This window comes from Oryctolagus cuniculus, chromosome 17 (genome assembly GCF_051225735.1).
Source record: "Oryctolagus cuniculus isolate XC-2025 breed Fujian yellow rabbit chromosome 17, ASM5122573v1, whole genome shotgun sequence".
Lineage (NCBI taxonomy): Eukaryota > Metazoa > Chordata > Mammalia > Lagomorpha > Leporidae > Oryctolagus > Oryctolagus cuniculus.
This window is the reverse complement of record NC_142883.1, coordinates 12,892,657-12,915,172: the sequence shown is the minus strand read 5'-3', so window position 1 is coordinate 12,915,172 and position 22,516 is coordinate 12,892,657. Positions and strand designations below refer to the sequence as shown.

The following is a 22,516-nucleotide window of genomic DNA, read 5'->3' as shown; positions in this document are numbered from 1 at the left end:
TATTAGCATAAACTCATATTCTCTTCTGTGTTAAAAATTCTGACATCTGGCGCTTTGTTCCTTTCCCATCCCTATCGCTGTCTGTGTTCCGTCTCCCTTTTTCATTTAATCGTTGGCCTCCGTTTGGGGCTATTTTATTCACCTTGTAAAAAGAATCAGCTCTGGGTTTGTTGTTCTTCTTTATTCCACTGTTGGTGATGAGTCATCTGCTCTGTCCCTTTAACAGGGTTTCCAGTCCTTTTTTTTTTTTTTAATCTTCTTGGTTATTTTAAACACATTGGATGTATCTTCTAGACTGTTCCATACAGTTCTATAATAGAATTCCTGAAGTGCTGGTTTCTCTACCTGCCTGCTGTCCGTGCTCTCGTGTGGTCTGTAACTTCTACTTGGAGCTCATCTTCAGTGATTTTTCTTTCCCTGCAGGAATCCCACGCACTCTGGGTCCGGGAAGAGCCCTGGGAAGCGGTTGGGAAGGGGTTCAGCTTCGAATGGGTTCCATTGGTCCAGAACCTATTTTCACCCGAAATTCTTAGCTCAGGACTTGTGAATTTAGACTCTGGGGTCCACCCTTTCGGGTTTGGAGGAGATGTTCTTGCCTACCCCAGCTGGCCTCTGGACAGAGCCAAGTGTCCTGCCGGCTCTGGGGGCTGGCAGTTGAGTTGGCAAGGGTCCAGGCTCCCACACACGGAGGGTCTCAGCGCCAGCTCCCGCCCTCGCCAGGGCCCACGGCCGTGTCTTCCTATCCCTGAGTGGACATCTAAATTCCAGACCTGAGCCACTGAGGCCCTTATCCAGATCCAGTGTCCCCTGGGCCTCCCCGACGTCAGCTCGCATGCTCAACAAACTCCCTGGGAGTTTCTCCTTTCTTAGTGCCACTTTGTATTTAACACCCTTTGGCAGGAGCCATCAACAGGTCAAGCCACCCCAGCAAGCCCCGACGCTCTGCTTCCGGTCCAGCTCCCTGCACGAATAACGTGCCTGGGAAGGCAGCGGAAGATGGCCAAGTACTTGGGACCCTGCTCCCATGCACGTGGGAGACCCAGGTGGAGTTCCAGGCTCCTGGCTTCAGCCAAGTGCAGCCCAGGTCTTTGCAGCCATTTGGGGAGAGAACCAATGGACGGAAGATCTCCGTCTCTCCCTCTCTCTGTCACTTTGCCTTTCAAATAAATAGAATAAATCGTAAAAAAAAACAACCCACCTTTCTGAGAGGGACTGTATTAGCAGAACTTTGTGGTCACAGCCAGAGTATTGACTTAAGTCCGTTTTCAGCCTCTCTACCCAAGGGGTGGCAGCCAGGGCTAACATCCCTGCCCAGCACCGTAGAGTGAAGAGGGATGGAAGTCCTCCTCTTGCGGCTCTCCTGCATTCGCCATGTGCTACGGCAAGCACAAATGTCCTCCGGTTACGGCATGCATGTGCACATGTGCATAGGTGTGCACGCTGTGCATGTGAGCACATACATGTGCATCTGTGTGAGCTTACTTAAAATGAAACTTCCAATTCCATTTTTATTACTGTAAAACCTACTTTGAAAAAGACCAGAACATGGCCTTTAGGCAGGTTCTTCAAAAAGGTGCACGGACAACGGGATGAAGATAACCCTGAACTTGCTGGAGACCCTCATCCAGAGCTTGTGGGTCAGCCCTGTATCCAGGAGCTTGGAGTCCCTGGCACCGCCCACCATGGATTGAAAACACTTTTTTAAAAATTGCACTGGGGCTGGTGGTGTGGTGCAGTGGGTTAAGCCACAGCCTGTAGTGCTGGTGGCATTCCATATGGGCGCTGGTTCCAGTCTCGACTGCTCTACTTCTGATCCAGCTCCCTGCTAATGTGCCTGGGAAAGCAGCAGAAGATGGCCCAAGTCCCTGGGCCCCTGCACCCATGAGGGAGACCCAGGAAAAGCTCTTGGCTCCTGCCTTTGGCCTGGCCCAGCCCTGGCCATTGCAGGTATTTGGGGAGTGAACCAGCGGATGAAGGATCTCTCCCTCTGTGTCTCTCCTTCTCTCTCTCTAACTCTACCTTTCAAATAAATAAATAAATCTTTAAAATAATTTGTATCTGTATTGAATCAGTTCATTTTTGGGGGGTCACTAATCCCTGAACAATAGAGTGTAACAATGATTTACATAGCATGTATGGTGTATTACGTATCACACACACACACACACACACACAAACCCTAGAGATGATTTAAGGTAAACAGTAGGATATGGGTAGATTATAGACAAACTACACCATTTTACATAAGGGACTCGATGGAGCCAGTGCTGTGGCACCACAGGTTAAAGCTCTGGCCTGCAGTGCTGGCATCCCAGATGGGTGCCGGTTCGAGTCCCGGCTGCTCCACTTCCGATCCAGCTCTCTGCTATGGCCTGGGAAAGCAGAAGACGGCCCAAGTGCTTGGGCCCTTGCACCTGCATGGGAGACCCAGAAGAAGCTCCTGGCTCCTGGCTTCGGATCGGCTAAGCACCGGCTGTGGAGGCCATTTGGGGAGTGAACCAGCGGATGGAAGATCTCTGTTTCTACCTCTCTCTGTAACTCTTTCAAATAAATAAAATAAATCTTTAAAAAGATACATAAGGGACTTGAGCACCCCAGAATTGTGGTGTCTGTGGGGTCCCTGCAAGCAGTCCCCCAGGACACCAAGTGCACTCTGTGGGCCGGGGCAGCTGGCAGCGAGCCCCTCCTCCCTCCCGGGGTTGGCGTTCCCTGCTCCTTCCTGGGGCACCAGCCAGCCTGCCCCAGGCTGTGCAATGTTCTATTTTTGCTTCCATTATTTCACTGTGTCCCATATACACCGATCTGCGCAGGGCTCGGCCCCATGGTTTGATGGACAACTGAGCTCAGTCAGCAAAGGCCCAGGTCACGTGGGCCCCGCAGGCTTGCGGGCCCCACCCCCAGCCAACTTCAGGGCAAGGCCCAAAGCAGAGCAAACTCCCGGGGGACGATGCCCGCACACAGAGCCGTGGGCAGCGTGGGTTTGTGCTCTGCCCCCCGGGGGCCGGGGCTTGTTGGCGACCCCTGAACTCGGCGCCGGCTGCACCGGCTGCAGCTGTACCTCCTGGCGGCTCATTTTCTTTCCTAGTGGTTTCATTTCTAGACCTTCCCTATGGTCTTCTGGTCATCTAACACCCCCGAGCTTACACACGCAGGAGCCTGGTGAAGCGACATGACCCTCGGCGTGAGGGACGCTTTACCCAATGCTTTCCCCTGGGCCTGTGTCCTCACTGGGTCCTTCCACCGAGTCCAGGAGGACACACTGCGGGCGGTCTGACCTGCCTTACGAGTGAGCCCACCGACAGAGACAGGGCTGGCCTGTCTCGGGAGGCGAGGTCGGGACTTGAACTTGGGTCCTCCCCAGCCTCTGTTCATCCCCCTCCACTGGCAGACCACGCCCAGGACGCGTGACCCCCGGGATGTGGGGTCGGGGGCACCCTGATCCGAGGGGCTCCTGGCCATCACCCCACGCTGGCTCTGCATCCCCAGGGTGGGGACAGGCAGGGCAGGGTGCCCGCTGCTGCCTCCCAGCGACCTGGCCTCCCTCTGTCTGCCCAGAACACAGCCTCTCCAGCCCCAGCGCGGCTCCCCCTGCTCCTCGTCCCCTGCCCCCAGCCAACAACACATTCATCAGGAGGGAGACGGCCGAACAATCCAGAGGGCAGACAGGGCAGAGGAAATCGATAACGGAGAACGGCGTCCCTGCATTGCGCCTCCCGTCTTTATTGCTCCCCGCGGCCGCAGGACGGGTGACAGATGTGGGCTGCGGATTTGATATTAACTGATCCTGCAGCTGGCTGAGCCCAGCAGTGCTCCCTGGACCGCGAGCCGCTGCTGGCCAGCACTGGGGCTCACAAGGAGCTCTGTGTCACTGCGCAGGACGGCCCAAGGGTCTGACGCAGGCATCCTGGCTTCTCCGTGCTCCGGGCACTCCGGTCAGTCACCTGGACCGGGGGGATGGGGGAGAGAGCAGAGGACGGTAGCCTGGCCACCCCTGCGACCTCAGACCCATCTTCCTGCCGGGAAGAAACCCCCACCTGCTTCTGCCTGAAACAGCTTCAAAGCTTAGCTGAGAAACAAGTGGCCAGCAACACTTCCGTCTGAATCTGTAGAGTGAGACTACCCACGAGGAGAGCCACAGAGCCTGTCTCAGGCCTGCGGGGAGGTGAGGATGGGGCGCCCACACCGGGCCCGGCCCACCTGGCACCATCAGCAGCTGCTGTTTAACCACACTCGGCAGGGCATGTGAGGATGGAACAAGCACTGTGGCTCAGTGGGTTAAGACACTGCATCCCCTGTGAGCTCTGGTTCAAGTCCCAGCTGCTCCACTTCTGATCCAGCTCCCTGCTAATGCACCTGGGACAGCAGCAGGAGATGGCCCAAGTGGGAGACCCAGATAGAGTTGCAGGCTCCTGGCTTTGGCTTGACCCAGATTTGGCCATTGCAGCCAAAGGAGAGTGAACCAGCTGATGGAAGATTTCTCTCTCTCTCTCTCTTTCTCTCTGTAACTCTGCCTTCCAAATAATAAGTAAATAAATCTTAAAAACAACAACAACAACCATGATTTGGCCTCAGCCCCTGCCCCTCAAGCCCCCACCCGTCTTGCAATCCACCTGTTTGCCAGGTGTGTGCTCCAGCCTGGAAACATCAGTCAACCTCTTGGGCCCTCTGTCTTCCTCACAGAGGTGCAACACAGCGGGGGGGGGGGGGGTTGACACAGCACCTGGCACAAGGCCATCTTGCTCCCCCCTCAAGCTTCTGGAACTTTCCATGGGGAGTGGAATAAGGGGAGAAGCTTGAGCTGCCCAGAAGTGGAGAAACACCTCAAGGACTGTTTCAAAAGGGGCAGCCCAGTTCGTGGGGGACGCAGAGGGCAGAGTGGGGTCCAAACACCTGCACTTGACGGGCACTGAGCTTGGAGCTACAGATGCAGAGGTCAAGCCCCAGCCCCAGCCCCCACCCTCGCGGAACTGGGTCCCGGGGTTGTTGATGGCCCCAGACAGTGCCCTGGTCAGGGAGGGGCCATTGGTGGCCCGAAGCATGAAGGCTGGAAGACACCTCCCCTCTGCCCACCACAAGCTCCTACCTGGGGCTCTGCACTGGTTCCCCATTCAAATCCTCTCCAGGTTCACGTCCCATCTCCACCCCCCTACCCCAGCAAGCCACCTCGGGCAGGCCACTCTACCTCTCTGAACTCCATTTCTGCATCCACAGGGGTGCCAGGCACAGGGCCGCCTTCACGGAGGCATTACGAATGCACACGGCATTCAGTGTTGGACCCAGCACACAGGAGCCTGGGCTGGGCTTGCTCTGATCACGATCCTCTCGCACCTGCACTGGACCAGGGCCGGCACAAGAACACCCTTCCCAGCGACTGTGTCTGCAGGTGACAAGGACTCCTGCTGCCTGGGCTCTCACCTGTCAAAGGCAGAAAAGGGCTCTGGCCACCTCCCCAACCCCTGCCACGACACCCAGAGCCAGGGATGGGGCTCAGAGGCTGGCGCTGGGGGCCGGGGTCCCACCCATCAGGTGTCAGGAACTTCGCATCTGGGAACCGCTTGTCCCAGGTGTCTCCTCCCCATGGCCTCACCCGGTCCTCCCTGTGGCTCTGAGAGCACCCCCTTGGCACTTGTCATGTCACAGGTGTGGGGACCGAGGCTCACATGGGTCTGAGGTCACAGGGACAGCTCAGGGAGTGGCCTGAGTCACACAGCCTGGGAGAGACAGGGGTGGTCTGGCCTGGCTTCTCCCGTCTCAAAGCTCAGGGTGACCGCACAGCAGTGAGGCAGCAGGCGTGTCCGGGGAGGCGGGGCTCTGGGCCTGGGTGACGAGCTGGAACAGAGGTCAAGGGGGGGACTGGGGTGGAAGGTGGGTGGGGGGAGAGTGGCCAGGCTGTCCAGATGTAGGAGAAAAAGCCAGCGTGATGCCACCTTGCTCCAGGAAATCAGCCCTGGCCAGCTGGTGCCCCCGGACACCTGGCGGGCTCCTCTGCAGAAGCAGCCGAGGCCAGCACAGGCAGCCTCAGCCTGCAGGTCCCCAGGGAACAGCCCGCCGCGTCTGCAGATCCAGGGAGATTCAGACCTCCTGCTGCCCGGCTGCACCTGGGCGGGTCCTCCCGTGGGGAAGGGGCGGAGTCTGAGTTCCCAGCCAGAGGACCGGGCTCCCCATCAGCGGCCTGCGGAATCCTCTCGTGATTGGAGAGAAATGAAAGGTGCGCAGACGGAGAGCTGTCCGTGGGCGTTCTGTCCTCACAGTCAGAGGAACACCCATCGGCCCACAGACGGCTGGACACGACCGCACCTCCGCGCTCTCCCGCTCGTGTTTTCATCCATGAAGCACCGGCAATGCCGTGCCTCGGAGGAACCTGGGAAACACGGTACTACACGGAAGAATCCAGACACAGGACACACAGCGTGCGAGCATGATTCTAGGTGCAGGAAACAGCCAAACAAGGCGACTCCAGAGACACAGAGCAGAGACGCGGGGCCGGGGAGGGCCTGGGGCATGGAGGGCTCTGTCTGGGGGCGAAGCGGCGCTGGGTGATGGGCGGCTGTGTGGCACTGGAATATTCTGAACGCCACTGAGCTGTCCACTTTAAGACGGCTCACAATTCAGGGGTGGGCAACGCCTGGCCTGTGGACATGTGAGGTCCACGGAGTCATTGGGTCTAACCCCGCAGAGGTAACCATGGGTGGGACTGCAAATTCAGTAAGGCTGCAGAAGGCTAGCTTTTTTTTGAGTTGATAATTTTGTGTGACCCATGAATGATGCTACAAACATCCAGAAGGCCTGTGGCAGGAAACGGGTTCCCATCCCCGGTGTGCTAAGTTCCAGAACAGAAGCCCGTAAACATCCCATCTATTGATACCAAAGAAGAGGAGCCACCACACTTGGGAGCGTGCACCCCACAAGCACATGCGCCCAGCAATGGGAAGGAAGCCAAAGGCTGGTCAGCCACATAAGGTCCTGCAGCTGCACGCCAGGGGTCACGACCTGCCGCCTCCTGGAGTGGCGGGAGACGAGGCCCCAGGGACGGGCCGGAGCGTGGAGGTCTGTCATTAGCACTGGGGGACACCAACCTCCTGGGCCGGGGGAGGTCTACAAATGGCATCGGTCTCAGTGACTACAGAAAGGACTGCTATCCAACAAGCAGGCAGTGAGCGCACCCCTGGGGAGCCCCTGGTCCAGTGGGGTGGCTGGGGAGGCACAGGTGCTGCTGGCAGAGCCAGGGGCAAATTGGCTGCTGGGGGTGAGCACAACCAGCGACCCCCAACCATGGAGCATCTGGGAAGACTTCCTGCAGGAGGCGACACCTGAGCTGAGTCCATCACATCAGCTGGCTCCTCCCTGGAGAATGGTTTTTGTTTTAAATATAAGGAAGGAGAAGAGAATGTTGGGTAAGGTAGACCCTTGCTGGATGTTTCGGTTACATTTTCCTCTGACAAATTCCAAGGTTTTAGGAAGCACAGGGGGCCTTGGGTTCAACTCCTGGCTCCACCACGTAGGGCCCAGGTGACCTGGGAAGGGGCCTGCCCTCTCTGTGCCTCAGTTTCTTCATAATGACCTCCTAGACCTGATGGACAGTCAGCAGGGCTACCGTCACCGCGGCGTCCACTCTCTTCTGATGGTGACTTCGGGCCAGCTCCACAGACATGGTGGCCTGGAAGGCCCCGCTGCCATCACCTCCCAGCCGTGGGCTTCAGCGGAACTGTTCCGACCTCACGGTGGGGAGCAATGGGCCCTGGGCGGCGGCGCAGGGAAGTGGGAGCACGCGGCACCCCCACCCCCCCACGCGATGGAGACCCCGGTGCTGTGTGCCGCGTGAGCACCACGCCGGACCCCCCCCCCCCCCACAGAGCTGCTCTCCGCCTCATTTTAGGAGGAAGCTGAGAGACAGTGACTCACCGCAGGTCACACGGAGCAGCGAGCCCCGAATCCCACACCCAGCCTGCCCACGGCGCAGCGCCGCGGGCCAGGGGCTGGTGATGGAGAGCTTGGGCCCAGCTTCCCAGCCCACGCCGGCCGCACAGCTGCACTCCCGACCTGCACGCAGATGGAAGGGCAGCAGGACGCCTCCCCACGACTTTGTCCGAGACAAGCACCCGACTCACGCCAGCTGCTAGCAGCACTCTGTCACCTGCTACCTGCTCTGATCGGGAGAACCACCAGGGACCCGGGGTCCCCAGGGAGCCACAGGTGCACTGTCTGGCTCATCAGGCAAGCACAAGCTCCCAACCCAGGCTCCTGCACCCTCCTTGGGCAGGGTCTTCCGTCCTGCCCAGCAGTGGCCCCCGGAGAATTCCTGGAGCCGCTGCCCCTTCCTGGTCCCCAGGAGCGATCGATTCCAACACCGGCCCATTCCAGGGGCTCCTGTCTCCCCGACTCAGGGCCTGGCTGGCAGCTGTTCCTTTCCGGGACACAGCAGCACCGCCCCCCCCCCCCCGCCCCGACCCGACTCCTAGTCCTGCCGGTGGCCTCTGAGTCACATCTGGGGCCCTGGGGCAGCCCCGGGGCTGAGAGCCAGGCGGCCTCAGCCTGGACTCTGGGGATGGCGGTGACAACACCAGCACCGTCTCAGCGTCGGCTGGCCTGAGGTCACACCACGTCCACCTCCTGGGAACGTCTTCCTCCTGCCGATTCAGATTTATTCTCTGGAATCAAATCCAACAGGTCTTGTTCCCTAAACGTTCTGCCACAAACACGAGCTCCTTCAAGAACCAGAAAATCAACACAGCGAATGAAGAGGGTCCCTAAGACACCAGGGACGCCCGGCCACCATGCAGCTCCTGAGATGTCCCGGCCCCCGTTCCCCGCCAAGCCTCCCCTCTCCCCGTCTCGCGGCTCTGCTTCCTCAGGTGCTCAGTGGCTGCTTCCTCCACTTAGCACCAGGGAGCCCGCGGTTCGGAAATCCCTGCTTAGCCACGGATCAAGCACACGACTTCAGAGGAGTTTATTCTGTGTTTCCGAGCCTTGGTTTCCCCATCTGTAAAATGGCACAGTCAGTAGCAGATGCCTGGAACACTACTGCGGGCCAGCATCTTCTGGAAATGTCTCTCTGTTCGCTGTCCTCTGGCTGTGTGTCCACCCATCACCCAGCCCTTTCTCGACTCCTGTGAGCCTCCTGCTTATCCCTGCCGGCAACACCACCGCTACGAAGCCTCCCAGCAATGCTGTTATTGTTTGTATTTTACCAGGAGTGGTGGGGACGGATGCAGGCCCTCCAAGGCCAGGACGTGACCGACCGTCCCATGGCCGTGCCTGGCTCTGCAGGGGAAGCCACACCCCCAACCGGCATCCTCTGCAGACCACGGACACTGGGGGTATGAGGGGAATAGGGGGACTGAAGGTCCCCTAAACTGCTCGGGGGATGTGGCGCCCCCTTCTGGCCATTGCCTCTCTGCAATGAGAAAGTCTGCACAGCTCCTCTGTGCCTGGCGTCAGATTTATTTTCCAAGAGTCTCGGCATGATAAGGACGAGAGCTAGGAGGGAACCCCTTAAAGAAAGGGTTGTTCGTTGCCCTAAAGCACGCCTGGCCCTGGCACACAGGAGGTGTTCCAGAAATAGGCGTGGAGAAATGAATCCCCCCCCCCATCCCGTTCTTTCACTGAGCGGGAGCAGCAGCCCAGAGAGCAGCAGGGACTCGCCTGAGACCCTCGAGCCCTGGCCGCCTGTCACCCTTCCCCGGGCCGGGGCTCCTCTGCTGCAGCTCCCCGGGAAGACTGAGGGCAGAAGCAGCCCCCTGTCCTCCAGGGTCTCCTTGCCCAGGGCAGCTGGAGACAGCGGGGCAGGCGCAGAAAGGTTGGGCGTCGGCTGTAAGGGAGCCAGGAAGCCAAGACTGCAGTGGTGGGGGTGCTCTCCTGGATAGGGCTGCCAGCAACGTGGGAGGGCGCCGGCACCCCATCACCCCCAGAAGCCAGAGCACGGAGGACACGCCTGCCTCTGATGGCCGCTTGCCCAGGACTCAAACGGCATGTGCACAAAGATGCCGATGCACCTGCATGCCCACCAGTTCCAGAAACGTCCATCCTGGGGTCTCCCCTTTGCTGCCATCTGCCCCCACATGGGAAAAGGGGTGGGACAGCGAGAGGTGTCAGGGAGGTCACCTGTGGAAGCCATCAGCTGCTTCTCTCTGTAGTCTCAAGTGTTCTGGGGCTACAAGTGTTGGTAACGGGGCCTGTGTCAGGTGCACCTGCTCGCCCACACCAGTCCTTCACTTGGCTTCAGAATTAGCTCCCAGGCTGGAGTCACCAGAGGAAGGGAGGGCGACTGGCCCTGCAGGCCCAGGGAGCCCTGCTCCTCCTCCGGGCTCTCTGCGAGGGGGGGCGTTAACTCCCCGTGACCTCCCGAGGTGCCGTCCCAGACCGCACCAGATGGCGTTGGTGCAGCTAGGTGGATAGATGCACCCACCCAGAACAAAGGCCTATGGCTGGGAGGGGCTGGAGGCGCAGCCGCCCCAGGGCTTCTGGCTGGCACATGTGCAGGGGCAGGAGGCAGCGTTAGAAACGGGGCAGGCTGCACGCGGGCTCAGGGAACCATGACATCGCTTCGGACAAAAAGTCTGCAAAGTGCCCTCACCGACCGCAGAGAAAACAGTCTGAGAGAGTCGGTGACCAGTCCACGGCAGCCAGGGATGGTGAGCGGGCTGGGCTGGGATCTGAACTGAATTCTGCATGGCTCCAAAGGTCACTTCTTATTTTTTAAATTTAGTTTTTGAAAGGGGCCCCATCCTGAGATAGTCTTATTTAATTGGTCTGGGATGTGGCTTGAGTATTGGAGCTTTTATTTATTTCTTTTTCTTTTTCACTTTAATTTGAAAGGCAGAGACAGAGAGATCTGTCATTTGTTGGTTTACTCCTCAGTGACCACAACTGTCAGGGCTGGGCCAGGCTGAAGCCAGAGCCTAGAACTCTGTCTGGGTCCTTCCCACGTGGGTGGCAGGGGCCCAGGTACTTGAGCCATCATCCGCTGCCTCCCAGGACTCGCATTAGCAGAAAGCTGGCCAGAAGCAGAGGAGCTGGGACTCAGGTCAAGGCCGTCAGGTATGGATGTGAGTGCACCACGTGACATCATAACTGCTGTGCCAAATGCCCACCCTGGAAGCCCACGTCCTAGTGACAGACCACAGAGGAGGGGCTGCCTCAGCTCATGTCCAGTGGCGGCCGCCAGGTGGCTTCACCGTCCTGGACTTCACTTTTCCCTACTGAAAAATCCAGTTTAAAAAAAAAAAATAGGTCCAAGATCACATATGGGCGCCGGTTCATGTCCCAGCTGCTCTAGTTCCCATCCAGCTCCCTGCTAATGGCCTGGGAAAAGCAGCAGAAGATGGCCCAAGTACTTGGGTCCCTGTCACCCATGTGGGAGGCCTGGCTCCTGGCTCCTTTCTTGGCCTGGCCATTGCATCCATCTGGGGAGTGAACCAGCAGATAGAAGATTCTCTAGATTCTCTAGATTCTCTCTCTCTCTCTCTCTCTCTCTCTCTCTCATTATTTCAAATAAATAAATAATTCTCTAAGAAAAAAAAATACAGGAGTGGGCATTTAGCCCAGCAGTCAAGGTCCCTGGGTTTGATTCTTAGTGTCCCACACTGGGGGGCCTGCGTTTGATTTCCAGCTCTGACCCCTGACGCCACCTTCCTATCAATGTGGACCCAGGCAGGCAGCGGTGATGGCCCAAGTAGCTGGGTCCCTGCCGGCCACATGGGAAAGCTGCATTGCATTCGGGGCTCCTGGCTTCTGCCTGGCCTGGCTACAGGTATCTGAGAAGTGGACCAGCAGATGGGAGGGAGCTCTGCGTGTGTCTATCTCTTTACCTCTCAAATAACAAAGAAGAGAAGAAAGGATGTGAGGAAGGGGGGGAGGGAGCGTGCACGGGGAAGCATTTGGCATGGTGTCTGCGCCCAGCAGGAAGTGAGTGCTCACTGGGTCCCCTGTTGACTCAGAAAGCCTCCCCCAACTCTCCCCCAGCCACCTTCCCCCTCTGCTAGGAGGGCTCTCCCCGCAGAAGCTCTGCACGTCTCCCCCTTCCCCACCTCTGGCCTCTGCACAAATGCTCCCTCTCCCTCCTGATCCGCCCATCCCCTGTTGAGAATGGCAGCCCCTCCCCCACTCTGCACTTGACCCCTGGTTGTCTGTCTTCCTGGCATTTTCACCTTGAGCTGGCTGCATCTTAGACTTCTTTACTTATTTATTTGACAGGTAGAGTTATAGACAGTGAGAAAGAGAGAGAGAGAGACAGAGAGAAAGGTCTTCCTTCCATTGGTTCACTCCCCAAATGGCCACCACTGCCGGAGCTACGCCAATCCGAAGCCAGGAGCCAGGAGCTTCTTTCCTGGATCTTAGACTTCTTTAGCCTCTGTGTTATTCCTTTCACTCTTTGGTCGCCAGTGGGTGGAGCTAACCGTCCTGCAACACTCCCAACCAAAGGATGCAGAGGCCCCAAACACCAAGGGTGCCCCAAGGGTGCCCCAGTAGCCGTCCACAGCAGCCGCTCAGGACAAGCTCACTTGGGAGCAATGCCTGCGGGTCCTGCTGGTGACCTGTTACTTCCTCCCTTGTGTCAACCTCTGCCCTCCAGGGCACCAGGGCCAGGCTGCAAACTGCCCATCACTGGGCCACCCTGAGCGCCCAGGGCATGCCAGCCCCCCCCAAAGCCTGGTCCATGCGCTGCCCTGGCAGGGACCCCACCCACGATCCCCATATTAAAAAAACGCAGTACCTTGTACAGAACTGAGTAAGGAAACACAGGTGTAGAAGCCGCCCCTCGCCCCGCACAGCCCAGGCAGGGGCCACACGCATCCTGGCCCTGCCGACCTAGCTCTTTGCCATGGCCTGTAGGACACACTCTGTACCGCATGGCTTTGTTCCTCGGGGGAACTGGGGCTGGAGGGAAGGAAGCTTTGGTTGGGGGCCCTTCCCACCTCTGCCTGCAGCGCAGGCTGCCCGGCCAGCCACCCAGCATCACCTGCTTCCTCACCCAGCCGCCCCCACAACCACAGGCAAGTCCCACTTGAAAGCCACAACTTGCCCTGCCTGCCGGTGCCCCTGGTCCTGCCCTGTCTCCCAGAGGCTCTCCTTGTCCTGGGTCTCCTTGGGCTCAGCAGCTGGCCCTCTCTCTGCAGAGGTGGGAGACTGGCAAAAGCCATCTCCCCTCTCCTGTGCCCTGCAGCCTTCTCCTCGTCCTCACCTCCCCAAGATCCCAAGCACTTCCAACAAATCCGGTGCCAGGTGTGAGGTCGCTCGTCCCGTCCCCCAGATGAGAAAACGGAACCCCCAAACAGTTCTGTGGCTTGGTCAGCATCACGTAGGTGGCCGGCGACCCAGCTGGGGTTGGGGTCCACGCTTCCTACCACGGCCTAAGGCCAGCCTAGCATGAGCAACTCAGCCAACCGATCACGACTGCTCACAATTCTCCCTCCTGCACGCCTCTCCCGACTCCAAGCCTGCTGTTAGCTGGCGGGGCCAGGGGTCCTCCCAGCACCCCAGGGCGGCCACCTCCCTGTCTTCTGTCAAACTGGATACATGTGGCCTGGGCGGCCCTTGCTCCGGCCAGTGTCTCAGTGCATCCCCTGCCCTGCACCCAACAGGAGGGAGCCGCAGGTTCGGGGTGGGGACATGTCAGGTGCAAGCAAGGATCTCTCCCGGGAGGCTTTGCGCCGGGCTGAGGTGACCCCAGCTACCTCCTGGGACTGTCCACAAAGAGCGGCGACCAACCTGTCACTCAGGGCCCAGGCCAGAATCTTCCCACCCCAGCGCCTTCTGAGCTGTTAACTGATCAGGTCCTGGGGTTTGAGGGGGAGAAGGGGAATGGGCTTGCGATGGAGGGAGGGGAGCCCACCTTGTGTTCCCTGGGGTGGATGTGCAGCAGAAGTGGCCCTGGTGACAGCGAGTGTGACCTGTGTCCGATCCCTCTAGGCTGTGTTCTAGGTCCTGCTCTCATCTGGTTGCTGATAACCTGGTGTAGAGTGAGCTCACCTCTTCCCCTCTCTGAACAAGAGCGTCCTCTACCATCAGAGGGGATTCTGGGGTGCCGGGTCAGGGGACAGCAGCCGGCGACCACGGTCAGAGCAGGAGGCCCCAGTCTGATTGGGAGCTGCTCCCAGCCAGGCTCCTGGGAATTCTCTGAAACCAGGAGGGGATCATTTGATTTCACTTATTATTTTTTTTTTTTCAAACTGGCTGCCTCCTTCCCAGTGGCCAGATTCCAAAGAGGCAGAGACAGATGGGTCTCCTGTGTGCCTGGACACGGACACCTTGCATCCCACCTCTGTCGGCAGCCCAGGCCGGGGCGTCCTGGCTGTCCCCACCGCCAGGCGGGAGGGACCCTCTGGGAAGTGGGGCGACCCCCCAGGCTGGGGTAAGCCGAGGGTTGGGTCCACATAGACAGTCAGCCCAACCCAACAGGTGGGGCGCGCTCTTCAGCATTATCCGGATAATTTTTGCCAGCCTGGCCCGTCCGACGGGGAAAGTGCCCCCGGCTTGGGCATGGGCGGGCACCCTGACCAGCGCGCTCCCCAGAGGGGCGACAGCGCCGCGCCCCGTGCACCCTCCTCCGCACTCGCCCGGTGCCTTCCAGGCTGCGGGGCGGCCGGCAGAGGTGATCCTTGGCGTGGCCCCAGCTACACGGTCCTTGGCGGGGGCAGCTGGCAAGCTGGCTGAGGGCCCCCGCCGGCCCCCAGCCTGGGAGACCGGCCTTTCTCGGTCCTCCTGGCTCTTACCTCGTTGACGCCTCCGCGGCCCCGGCCCGGCGCGAACGTCCCCAGCCGTAGGTGCCGCTCCAAGCCGCCCCGGCGCTCGCCCCGTCCGGTCCGCCCGAGCCGCTCAGCGCCAGTGCCCGTGGCCGCCGCAGCCGCCGGCGCGCGCGCCCCGGACCCGAGAGGGAGAGGCGGGGCGGGGCGGAGCCGGGGCGGGGCCTCGGCGCGCCCAGGGCGGCCGGCGGGCTCTGGGACCCCGCGGACGCTGCGCCCACCCTCCGGGAAAGCCCCCTCGTGGGGCTCCGCAGGCGCGAGGGTGCGGGAGCAGAAGCTCGGGAGGCGATTAGGGTTCGCCTCCGGCCCGCCTTCGGTTCCAGCAGCAGCGCCGCTGCTGTTTGGAGTTGATGATGATGGTGATGATGGCACAAGTACCCCCAGTTGGTATTTGTTGAGCGCGTGAGGTCTGCTAGGCCCTTTCAAAGCGCTCTGCACGTATGAAATCATTGAAGGCGAATGGTCCCGTTTTACAGATGAGAAAACTGAGGCTCAGGTTGGGGGGTGTCCCACACATTTACGCTGCTCCTGTGGGTGGGAAGGGGCGTCCTATCTGCCCAGCCAGACCAGGGGGTGCCCCCAGTTCTGTAGGAGTTGGCCCGAGGTGAGAAGGATGTGTTTGTTCAGGGAGGAGCAGGGTGCCGGTCAGCGGAGGTCAGCAGTGACCGAATTAGACAGGAGCTGCAGGGCAGCTGCCCCGGCACAGGCCCCCGTGGCCCCCGGGGCTGGGGTCTCCTGGCACCATGGGGACCCTGCAGGTTTTGGAAGGGATACGTTTGGTTTCCTTCTATTCACAGCATTTTAGGCCTAGAAAAATCCCCAGCCCGTTCTCCCTTTTTCTGCTGCCCTCGGAGTGCCTCCCCCCGCCCCCGCCCAGGGTCTCCCCGGGGACAGGCCTCCTACCCCACCAGCGGGTGCCCACACAGCTCCAGTCGCTGCCCTGCGTGGCCCCGAGGGCTTCCGAATTGGCCGGTTCTTTCTGCTGGCTTGCTGCTCCCGACTTGGAAAACTCCTACGCCTGCTTTAGGACCTGACGGGGTTTGCTCCCTCCAGCCCCAGAGGTAACTTTCCTCCTCTGGCCCCGGGAACCTCCGGTCCAGCTCCCACTGGCTGCGAGGTCACTCTGCTGGGAGCTCCCGGGAGGCACCAGGGGCAGAGGCGTCACACGTGGGAGTATATGGTGGCCATTTTGCCGGGACTAAAGCTGTCAAAGAGGAAGCCACCAAACAAAGGCGTGGCTGGGGCTGGCTTTGTGACACCAGGAGGTGCAAACGGGTGGGCGTGGCAGCCAGGAGGTGTGCCTTTTCCAGAGAGGCTGGCCTGGGACCCGTGTCCTGGAGGGCCACCTCTGCTGGGCAGCAGCCGGATCCTCAGGCCTCTGTGTGTGTGTGTGTGTGTGTGTGTATGTGTGTGTTGGGGATGGTGAGCAGATCATCTTGGGGTAGGTGGGGGGCGGGGATTCTGAGCAGGGGGTGTCCTGGGGGGCCGAGGGTTGTTAGGCTACCCACTTGCTCCTGCACCAGGGCCCCTCTCCGATTGATGCCCTCGTCCTCTGGGTCGCCTTGTGATGTCCAAGAGGAGTGACCCATCAGTTGCCTATGGAAGACACTTGCTAACAGGGAGCTTCCCTTGCAGAGGAGCCCTTAGCTTCCGCCGGCCACTCGGCTGCATGGACGGTTCAGGGAGCAGGGATTTGGATGAGTAGGAATGGGGTCTTCAGCCTGGCCCTGCCCCTCACGAGCTGTGTGACCCTCAGACGAGTTAACCTCTCTGAGCATTTGTTACATCTCTGTATAACCAGGCCTGACTCACGGGTGCGAGCCTCGGGCAGCGGCACGGTCCCGCTCTCGGACAGTCTCCGTGTCTGGTTTAATGATCTGATTTTGCCGACTTGAAGTTCTCCATCATTTCTGCATAAGAGGCTGCCTTTTCATCTCAGCTCTGGGCTCTCACAAAATCTGCCTCCGGTGCTGGTGATGCCACCGGCCCCCGCGTTATGGTGACACCTGGGGTGCACAGCCGTCTGATCTGGTCAGAAACACCGAACAGGCAGACACGGGGCTTGCAAGGGGGTATCGGGCAGAGAGGTCAGCGTGCAGTGACCCTCAGGGAAAGGATAGAAGGGGAGGGGGGGAATCAGAGAGACAAAGTTGAGGCCGGGGCATGGGAGGGCGTAGGCCAGGGCCTGGGAGCAAGGAGGCCCTGGGAGCGGAGGGTGGGTGGGCACTAAACCCCGACACCTGTGCTGCTGATCGGGCTGTGGACTGGCTCAGATGAGACAGGCAGGGGCCGTGTGGGCGGGAGCTGCCGACAGGGCATGTTGGGAACGTTTGCTGTAGACATAATGGGAAAGTGCTGTAGGTGTCAAAGCCAGCAGCTGCGCTTGGGGACTTGGGGACTCCGGGCCCGATGAATAATGGAGCAGCCCTTGCTCTCTGGATCTCTTTTTCTATCCTTTCAATAATTCATGCGGTCCCCATTGGTGGAGGAGTTGCATAAAATCTCCACTTTCTCTGAATCCTGAGCCAATCTGACGACTTCGTGCACCAGGTCCTAATCAGAAACTCACATGCATGTGTGTCTACTTGCACACACACACACTCACACACACACACATGTGTGCATGTTCAGCGCACAGTCCCTGCCCAGCAGAAGCCCAGGTGTGCCTGGGAGGAGCCAGGCAGCCTCCTGCTGGCCCTGATTAGTGTGACAGGCCAGGTGCATCTGTTAGGAGCTACCACGTGCTCTGCCATCCTCTACCCCATGCCTTTGGGACTGTGCAGGCTGGTGTCAAGATGTCTCTGTCACCCTGAATTCCAGGTAATGACAAATAGCACTGCCTTGATGAGCTCTGATAGACGCTCGGCATGAGCCAGGAAAAGTGTTTATTTTAAGCCACTGAGCTGCGATGGCTGGGTGTCCCCACTGCAGAGCACGGTCTAGCCTGGCCCGTGTCTCCCTCGCTCCTTCCCTTCCTTACGCCTGCTCTTACACACCAACTCGTTCGATCAGAAGCCAAGGGGCTACACTCTCATTCCAGCAAGGATATGGTCAGGGGGATCCCAGACTCCAGGGCTCAGCGGCCATGGGCCTGATGTGGGGTGGTCAGCGCGAGACTGATGAAGGCTCCTGTCTGGGTTGGGGGTGATCGGAGTTTCTCAGGTCAAGCTCAGCTGTGAGGTGGGCACGTGGGTGCATGTCAGGGGGTTGGGGAGAGGGAGGATAGAGGGAGGGGCAGGCAGAGCTAGGCCAGGCCAGGCCAGAGCAGCAGGAACTGAGCTCGGGATAGAGTCGGCCCCTTTGGAGAGTGGCCAAGCACCACCTGGCCTGTGCTCACTCTGCTGAGTGCCTTCGCCGTGTGAGAGGGGACAGTGCTGTCTCCTGTCTGCAGATGAAGAAGTAGGGGTTTAAGGAGACAGTCTGCAGGAATGGCCCCAAAGCACAGCACTCACAGAATGGCGCATCCGGGCTGCATCTGTGCTGCCATCGCCCACGCCACGAGTGTGTGCAGCAGCCAATTGCTTCCAACAGCCGTCTGGGCCCAGGCCCGCAGGCGTGGGTCTCACCAGGGGAGCCAGGGAGCTGTTTCAGGCCCCACAAGTCCCATGAACTGGGCGGACAGAGAAGGCTGGGGGGATCAGGGTTCGAAGAACATTGTATTTCAGGAAGCAGGAGGTTTTCCTTGTGAGGAAGCTGGGTCCCCACGCGCACTCCTGCCTGAGCTGGTTCCTGCAGACCTGAGGAGGGGCTGTGTTTTTGGATGTCCTAAAGCTTCCGCTCATCTTGCTGTACCTGCTCCCCTGGCCCGGGCACCCAGTCTGGACGTTTCTCTCTCGTTTCTCCTGGACTTGAGTTTGCTGCTGCTGCTGCTGCTGGGACATCTACAAAGGCCCTGCCTCATCCCCCCCCTCCCCCACTCACTCAGCCCTCACCACGTCCCTCCGTTCTCTGTCACCTCCCTCCACTGGGGCTAAGCTATTTCCCATGCTTCCTCCCAGCCCCTTTCCTCTCCACAGCCCCAGAAGTGCCTTCCCAGGGCCAAGTGTGCGGCTGCGAGCCTGTGTTTTCCTCCAGTGAGAATGCACTTGTTCCCATTCTTGGTGCAGCCGAGTGTGAAAGCCGGGAGCCTTCACACAGCCGCCATGTCCCTGCCGGGTGACCGGGCAGCCGCCTGCATTCCCACTGGCTTTTCTCCAAGCTGCCCTCCTGTTCCCCTAAGACCAGCTGTTCAGCCTCTGCTCTCATAATTTGTCCCCTTGGTAACCATATTAGGGCTTATAAAACAGTTTCAAGGACAGGGGAACCCATCAACAACATGAAGACTCCTCTCCATTTTGGCCGCTCGGCAATGCCACAGGGCGGGCAAAGCCGCGACACAGACCATGACCCTGGATGTAGGAGAATGCACCAGGGGCAGGGAAGAAAGAAATGCTGGCAGGCACGGCGCTCAAATAGGTCAGCACCTGGACAGCTCCCCGGAGTGCTGGGAGCTGGGGCCTTGCAAAAGGTGATTATACACTCACAAGCCCCAGTGGTCTCCTTGCTCTCTACACAACCCATAAAGCTTCTCTGATGTCTCATGCCCTTGGGTCTCAAGAGACATTGACATTTTCTGATAAGCCTGCACCAGCACGGGGTCACATGGGCCAAGATGCTAACCGGGCCAGGTGACAAGTACACAGAGCCTGAGAACTTCGTCGGCTTGTGACAACAGCGCCTGCCTTGGTCCCACGCAGGACAAGCCTGGGACTGGCTTCAAAGGCAGGGAGGCAGCTCAGCCCACCTAAGACCAGGCGGAGCAGCAGGGCCTGTGTGTCAGTGCACTGTTGGGGGGGTGGGGGGTGGGGAGGGACTCAGAACAGACGCAAGACCCTGGAGGGAGGTGGGGGGATGGGAGTGAGAAGAAAGGGAGACCAGGAAAGAAAAACACTTCCACGTATTGCATATGAAGAGAGCAATCTGGCTGCATGCTTGTCCCCAATTACCTGGCTTCCTGGATGGCAGCAAAGAGCCTCGTAAGTAGCCATTTCCCACCTTGAAGTTCACGTCCGAGCTCTAGGAGATGTGAGCAGGCGATCTGAGAAGGAAGCCGTGGGTGCCTCGGAGGGGCCAGCCAGTGGGGCGGGAGCCAGGTGGGCCCCTCCAGCGTGAGGTCTGTGTCAGGGACCCGCCGGCCCCCAGCAGGGATTCGGTCTTGAGGAAAGGGTGATTCTAGGGGGTGCAGACTGAGTGACCCTCTCCGCCAGGAGCCTAATTATCAGTATTCTCCGTGCCTTCACTATGTGATGGCGATGAGAAAGAAACGCCCTACTGCTGATTAGCAGGGAATTAATCAGGTTCAGAAGGTTACACATACAGGATCAGATATTATGCAGTCATTAAAAGTCAATTTTTTTGGGAGGTGGGCATTGTGGCATGGTGGATTAAGTCATATTGGGATACCTGCGTCCCACCTGGGAGTATTGATTCCAGTCCTGGCTCCCCTCCCCTCAGACCCAGCTTCCTGTAACTGCACTAGGGAAGCAGCATGTGATGGCCCAAGTACTGGGGTCCCTGCCGTCCACATGAGGGACCCAGATGGAGCTCTGTCCTCCTGGCTTTGGCCTGGCCCAGCCCTGGCTGTTGCAGGCATCTGGGGAGTAAACCAGCAGGTGGAAGATCTCTGTCTCTTTCTCTGTCATTTTGTCTTTCAAATAAATTATTTTTTAAAAAAAATCAGGATTAAAAACTACTTTTATAATATTATGTACTTTGTGAAAAAATAAAGTTATATACATACATGCACCGTGGATAATAGAAAGGACAGCAGGGACACACACTTGAGCGCCAGCAGTTAGCCACCCTGGATGAGACATTAGGGGGGACTGCTCCACTCTTCCCCTTATTCTTCTATGTCGATCAAAGTTTGCTTTGCTTTATTTATTTGAAAGGCAGAGAGACCGAGAGATAGAGACAGACATTCAAGACAGAAAGCTCCATCCAGTGGTTCACTCCTTGAATGCTTAGGGGCTGGGCCAGGCTGAAGCCAGGATTCCAGGACTCAGTTAAAGTCTTCTACGTGCCTGGGGCCCAGCACCGGAGCCATCGCCTGCTGCCTTGCAGGGTGGGCAGCAGAGCTGGGATGAACCCAGGCGCTCCAATATGGGATGAGAGTATCCAAGCAGTGATTAGCCACCGTGCCAAATGCCAACAACAAGTTTTGTTTTATAAACATGAGCAAGATGAGAAAAAACCAACACATTCTCTTTTTTTATATTTTGGCTAAATATACATACTGCAAAATTTACCGCTTTAGCTGTTTTAAAGTTCATAGTTCATTGGCAGCGAGTTTGCTAACATCATTGCACAACCATCATCATAAAAAGCCACATTTTAACTGTAACTTGGAATGAGATTTTCTGCACAAACTTAAGCCAAGAGTTGGAAGTTGGGCTTTTCAAATTCCAATGTGGACATCTCTGGCAGTTTCCAGAAACTTCCGAACGAGGACCAGGGCGTGCTGCACAGAGACCCTGCTGTCGGTGGCGGAAGCCGACTCTGGATTTCATGTGAGAAAGAACCGGGAAAGCAAATGAATGGACTCGCATCAGCGGCATCTGGGCAGAGGGGATGTGGTGGCTCCAGGTCTACAGGGGAGAGCTTGGGGAGGTCGCGTGGGGAGGGACAGATGTCGCCTGCTAAACAAACCAGCAGCTGCTCAACACAGCAGTTCAGAACAGGCTTCAGGGTACCAGCCTGCCTCCTCCCCCCATCTGGACTAACTTTGCTAGTATTTTTAACTCAGAAAAAAAAAAAACCCACTTTATTGAGATGGAGTGATGGACTGCGAGTTTGCATACAAGGAAGCATTTTACAGTGAACACCCGTGGCGTTTATTCACAGAGCTGTGTGTGCGTCGCAGCTCCCTAGGGGATTCCAAAACGAAATCGTGCAGTTTCTTCTCATTCCCTCTCGGCACAACCCTGGGCGGCCCCCACCGATTTGCTTTCTGTGTGCACAGAGTTGCCTGCCCTGTGGTTTTGCACGAGGACTCGCGTGCGCCTCCGGCTTCTCACGCCGAGAGCAGTGAGGCCCCTGCATCCCGTGCATCCGTCCTGTTTTTCTCCATCACAACCGGCTTATGCACTCATCTGTTGAAGATCTGAGTCGCTCCGCCTTCTGGCTGCTAGAAATGGAGCTGCCGTGAGCTCGGGGGTAGCTGTACTTGAATTCTAGCGGGGGTCTGCCATGGAGCGGAATCGCTCGATTGCGGGGGGCCCGCCCTTTCCTTTCAGAGGGACACTCAGGGCTGTTTTCACAGCAGCTGCACTGCCCCACACTTCCGGGTCCTCCCCACCCTCACCAACACGTACTCCCTCCTATGGCGTCCCGCTGGGCATGGAGTGAGCGCCACTGATCTGCAGTACAGGAAGCAAAGGAGATGGTTAGTGGGGGTGAGAATGGGGTGAGGAATGGGCAGAGCTGGCCCCTGATCCCCAGCCAGGGGCTTTGCTACTGGCTCCAGCCATCCTTTCTGAGCAAGCAAGGGGCACAGGAGTCATCTGCGCTTGGGTCTGGCGCCTGGAGCCCCCCCTGGTTGTGGTGAGCAGGCCTCTCAGCAAACAGCCCTGCCTTGGCTTGTCTGGAAGCTTCCAGCTCCTGCACACCTTGATTAAGAATGGCCAATCCTGGCCGGCGCCGCGGCTCACTAGGCTAATCCTCCGCCTTGCGGCGCCGGCACACCGGGTTCTAGTCCCGGTCGGGGCGCCGGATTCTGTCCCGGTTGCCCCTCTTCC

General features: G+C 58.6%; 1 protein-coding gene across 1 annotated transcript in view; it reads right to left on the bottom strand.

Moving 5' to 3' along the window:
- The window catches only part of CACNG5 (calcium voltage-gated channel auxiliary subunit gamma 5), a 47,068-nt gene extending 32,188 nt beyond the window's left edge, over positions 1 to 14,880 (bottom strand). The window contains exon 1 of the mRNA XM_051825854.3: positions 14,712 to 14,880. The gene's annotated coding sequence lies outside the window, so the exon portion shown is untranslated. The remainder of the gene's footprint in view (positions 1 to 14,711) is intronic.
- Positions 14,881 to 22,516: the final 7,636 nt, after the last annotated feature.